Below are 5,725 nucleotides of genomic sequence, written 5' to 3' on the forward strand. Positions count from 1 at the left end.
TGTTCCATTATTTCAACTTTGTTTTATATTTGAAATTTTTCTTACTAAGATATTGGGAAAAGTAAAGTGAGGAAAGGCGGCAAAAAAAGACAGACACTTTATTTTTTAAATTTTTTGAGATGGAGTTTTGTTCTTGCTGCCCAGGCTGGAGTGAAATGGCACAATCTTGGCTCACTGCAACCTCTGCCTCGCAAGTTCAAGCAATTCTCCCACCTCAGCCTCCCGAGTAGATGGGATTAAAGGTGCCCACCACCACGCCCGGCTAATTTTTTATATCTTTAGCAGAGACGGGATTTCTCCATGTTGGCCAGGCTGGTCTCGAACTCCTGGCCTCAGGTGATCCGCCTGTCTCAGCCTCCCAAAGTGCTGGAATTATAGGCATGAGCCACCATGCCCAGCCAAGAGACACTTTATATACTAGGGGAAAATGATATAAAAGATGATTGACATCTCATAAGTAATAATGAAGGCCAACAAACAATGGAACTAATTTTTTTTTTTTCAACAGAGAGGGTCTCACTATGTTACCCAGGCTGGAGTACAGTGGCTATTCACAGACACAATCATAATGTACTATAGCCTTGAACTCCTGGGCTCAAGTGATCCTACTGCCTCAGCCTCCTAAGTAGCTGGGACTACAGGCATGCTCCACCATGCCCAGCTTGGAGCTACATTTTTAAAGTGCTGAAAGTGGGGAAAAAACTGTCAACCCAAAATTATATATCCAACAAAATTATCCTTTAACAATGAAGGTGAAATAGTGACATTTTCAGTTAAACAAAAGCTGAGATAATTTGTCACTTGGAGACTGCACCTCAAGAAGTGGTAAAGAAAATTATTCACACTGAAGATAAATTATACTACATTATACAGATCTACAGAAATAAATGAAAGACATTGGAAATGGCAAATTTGTAGGTACATACAGAAATTATTTTTTTCTTTTCTTAATATCTTTTTAATATATTAAAATTCAGTTATCTATAAAAGCAGTAATTTAATCTGAAAGTAAAACACAAGAAGCAATATTAGAGTTTGTTTAGTATATTATGTTTTAGCTTTGAAAGCCATAGAAATCAATTATCCCAGTTGTCTTCCTATAAAAGACCATTTTTCCAAAGCCTTATATGAAAACAATTTTAATTTGAATATAATGACAGATGATATTTCATAATATTTAAAATATAAAGTGAAGTCAATGACTCAAAAAAGTTATCACTGCGATGAGTTTGAGGGGAAATTTCATCATTTATATCATAACAGATATAAAACATAATGGTACAACTTTTTAGTGCTTGACAGGAAGGAATCATGATTTTAAAAAAGGTCAATATGAAACACTTTAATTATAGTAGAAATATCTACCATTTGAAATGCATCCATGCTCTTTAGTATACTCACATTAGAGTCAAGTATATTTATTTTCACATGTGTTATAACTGCTACTGCAAAGGAAAAATATTGTCTTATTTTCCAAGAAATACACACAGAACATTTTTTTCTTCATGGAACTTGTGCAAACCAATATAAGATCTAAATTCTTCACATAATATATAAAACAGGAGAAGCTTCCTCAGACTGATTTTTGAAGTCTAGAATGCTGGCACTTTCCAAGTAGGCAACAGTTCATTCCTGTAATCTGGCTCAGAGCTGCTGCTAACTATGGACCTGGAGCAGCAAACATGATTTCTTTTTAAGTTTCTTCTTTTCCACTGGTGTTTTTCTATTCATCTATGACCAGATACAAAACATCTCATTAAAGTTTAACTTTGAGCCGGGCGTGGTAGCTCACGCCTGTAATCCCAGCACTTTGCGTGGCTGAGGCGGGTAGGTCACTTGAGGCCAGGAGTTCCAGGCCAGCCTGGTAAACATGGTGAAACCCTGTCTTTACTAAAAATACAAAAATCAGCCGGGCGTGGTGGCAGGTGCTTGTAATCCCAGCTACTCGAGAGGCTGAGGCATGAGAATTGCTTGAACATCACTTGAGCCTGGGAGGCAGAGGTTGCACTGAGCTGAGATGGTGCCACTGCACTCCAGCCTGGGCGACAGAGTGAGACTCTGTATTAAAAAAAAAAAAAAAAAAGGAGTTTAACTTTGACCTTGCAAAAGGTTCTAAAAGGCACAGTTATACCACTGTCTGCTAAATTTGACCTTGCAAAAGATTCTAAAAAGGCACAGTTATACCACTGTCTGCCTGTTCTTTGCCAACTACTCACTCATCTCCAGGTCACATTTATTCCCAACCAAAATCATTGAAACATCTTCTGTGTCCTTAACCTATAAAATCTGTTCCTTCAGGTCCTGTAAGTCATTAAACATGGACTGAGCTGTTATAGAATACACTAGTGCGGCCAGGAGCGGTGGCTTACGCCTATATTCCCAGCACTTCGGGACGTTGAGGCAGGCAGTTCACGAGGTGAGGAGATCGCGACCATCCTGGCTAACACAGTGAAACCCCATCTCTACTAAAAATACAAAATATTAACTGGGCGTGGTGGCGGGCGCCTATAGTCCCAGCTACTTGGGAGGCTGAGGCACGAGAATGGCGTGAACCCAGGAGGCGGAGCTTGCAGTGAGCCCAGATTGTGCCACTGCACTCCAGCCTGGGTGACAGAGTGCAAAAAAAAAAAAGAATATACTAGTGCAGGCCAGGCATGGTGGCTCACACCTGTAATCCTAACGCTTTTGGAGGCAAAGGCGGGAGGATCACTTGAGCCCAAGAGTGTGAGACCAGCCTAGGCAATATAGTGAGACTCCGTCTCTACAAAAAATAAAGAACTAGCCGGGCATGGTGGTGCACACCTGTAGTCCCAGCTATTTGAGAGGCTGAGGTGGGAGGATCGTGTGAGCTAGGGAGGTGGATACTACAATGAGCTGTGATAGCACCACTGCGCTCCAGCCTGGGCAACAAAGTGAGACCTGTCTTTAAAAAAAAAAAAAAAAAGAATATACTAGTGCAAACCCTTGGCTATTCTTCATACACAAATCCCTCATTGCTGTAAGTTGCTCTGTCCTTGCTATATCCAAGATTTTGAGCATGCGCTATTGGCAATCTTCTTCAATTTGCTTTTTGCAGCAATCTTCTATCATTGGGTCATATTTTTCAACAAAAATTCCCTGAATAAACTAAACTGTCAGAGTAGACTTCCTAACACCTCCTGAACCAAGGACCATTAGCTTGTACTCATGCATGATAGGGTCTGTTTAAATACTGACAATCTACTCAATGCCATTGAAGGTGCTGTGAGACACACATGCTTTTTTTTTTTTTTTTTTTTTTTTTGACAAGATCTCCCTCTGTTGCCCAGGCTGGAGTGCAGCGGCATAGTCATAGTTCACTACAGCCTCAAACTCCTGAGCTCAAAGGATCCTCCCACCTCGGCCTCCCAAAGTGCTGGGATTACAGGCTTGAGCCATCTCTCCCAGCCCTCACACTCTTATACACAGGATAACCGCCCTGTGGGAATCTATTCCTATCTCCGTCCCCTCCTCCCATCTCTCAACCGCGGCTTCTGCCCCAGCTCTGCATGGTGATGGCCTCTGGAGCACTGGTCTCTTTTCACAATTTTTATAAAGTATAACAATTTTTTTAAAAATTAACAGCTTTGTTGAGCTATAATTCACACACCCTATAGTTTCCCTATTTAAATGTACAATTAAATGGTTTTTAATCTTTTCACAGAGTTGTGCAACCATCATCACAATCAATTTTAGAACATTTTCATCACCCGCTGCTATGAACTAAATTGTGTTCCCCCCGGAATTTGTATGTTGAAGCCCTAACCCTCAGTATCATGGTACAGCAGTTTCCTCTTACAGTATAATGGCACAGAAAGTAGTTTTACTTTCTGCAATTTTAGTTACCCGTAGTTAACCATGGCTGAAAATATTACATGGAGAATTCCAGACATAAACAATTCATGGGCCGGACACGGTGGCTCACGCCTGTAATCCCAGCACTTTGGGAGGCCGAGGCAGGCGGATCACGAGGTCAGGAGATCGAGACCATCCTGGCTAACACAGTGAAACCCCATCCCTACTAAAAATACAAAAAATTAGCCAGGCGTGGTGGCAGGCGCCTGTAGTCCCAGCTACTCGGGAGGCTGAGGCGGGAGAATGGCGTGAACCCGGGAGGCGGAGCTTGCAGTGAGCAGAGATTGCGCCACTGCACTCCAGCCTGGGCGACAGAGCGAGACTCCGTCTCAAAAAAATAAATAAATAAAATAAAATAAACAATTCATAAGGTTTTTGTTTTGTTTTGAAACAGGATCTCAGTCTGTCGCCCAGGCCGGAGTAGAGTGGCATGATCATGGCTCACCGCAGCCTCAATCTCCTGGGCTCAGATGATCCTCAGCCTCCCAGGTAGCTGGGACTACAGGCACATGCCACCACGCCCAGCTAATTTTTTGTATTATTTGTAGAGACAGGGTTATGCCATGTTGCCCAAGCTGGTCTCGAAGAATTCATAAGTTTTAAATTGTGTGCCATTCTGAGTAGCGTGATGAAATCTCACGACGTCCTGCTCCATCCCACCTGGGACATGAGTCATCCCTTTGTCCAGCATATCAATGCTGTGTATGCTACCTGCCCATTAGTCACTTAGCCATCTTGGTTATCAGATCGGCTGTTGTAGAATCACAATGGTTGTATTCAAGTAACCCTTATTTTACTTAATAATGGGTCCACAAAGTGCAAGAGTAGTGATGCTGGCATATTGTTATAATTGTTTAATTTTATTATTAGTTATTTTTGTTAATATCTTACTGTGCCTAATTTATAAATTAAATGCTCTCGTAGGTACAAGAAAAATGTAGTATACATATGGTTTGGTACTATCTGTGGTTTCAATCATGCCCTGGGGGTCTGCAAATAAGGGCGGACTACTATATGTGGAGATGGAGTCTTTGACAGGTAATTAGGTTTAAATTAGCTCATGAGGATAGAAGCATCAGGATAGGACTAGTGCCTTATAAGAAGAGACACAGGAGAGCTTGTTCTTGCTCTTTTTCCACCATGCAAGGACACAGTGTGAAAAGTGGCCATGAGGCACATGTTCTCAGGACCTCCTCGAGCTGTGTCATGGGGAAAAAAAAAAAAAAAGGAAAGAAAGAAAGAAAGAAAATGGCCATCTTCAAGCCAGGAAGAGAGCCCTCACCAGAACTCGACCATGCTGGCACCCTGATCTTGAACTTTCAGTCGCCAAAACTGAGAAAATAAGTTCTGTTATTTAAGCCACCCAGTCTATGGTATTTTGTTACGGCAGCCAGAGCTAACTAAGACACCCACCAAAACAAATAAACAAAAACAAAACCTGTACTTGTTGGTAGTCAACTCCCCTTTCCCCAGCATCTCCTCCACAGCTCTAGGCAACCATTGAACTATTTTCTGTCACTACAGATTTTCCTATTCTGTACATCTCATAAAAATGGAATCATACAGCTTGTGGTCTTTTGTGACTGGCTTCATTCACCTAGCATAATGTTAAACAAAATAACATTGTATTTTGGGGTTTACAATGTATATATAAATAAAATATATGACAACAGTGTTACAGAAGAAAGAGAAGTAAACAGAATTATATTATTGTAATTCTACATAGGCTGTATATTTTAATAACTAGCGCAACCACTAAAAATAAAAACAAAGAGGCATAACTAAAAAGCCAATAGAGGAAATAAATAAAATAGAGTTCTAAAAATATAATCAGTTAACCTAAAAGAAGGAA

At 40.9% G+C, this 5,725-nt stretch overlaps 1 pseudogene; it reads right to left on the reverse strand.

Annotated features, from left to right (window-relative positions):
* Positions 1 to 1,656: 1,656 nt before the first annotated feature.
* LOC112129684 (ras-related protein Rap-1A-like) lies at positions 1,657 to 3,192 on the reverse strand (annotated as a pseudogene).
* Between the last annotated feature and the right edge of the window lie 2,533 nt (positions 3,193 to 5,725).

The sequence above is a fragment of the Pongo abelii genome, chromosome 19 (assembly GCF_028885655.2).
Source record: "Pongo abelii isolate AG06213 chromosome 19, NHGRI_mPonAbe1-v2.0_pri, whole genome shotgun sequence".
Lineage (NCBI taxonomy): Eukaryota > Metazoa > Chordata > Mammalia > Primates > Hominidae > Pongo > Pongo abelii.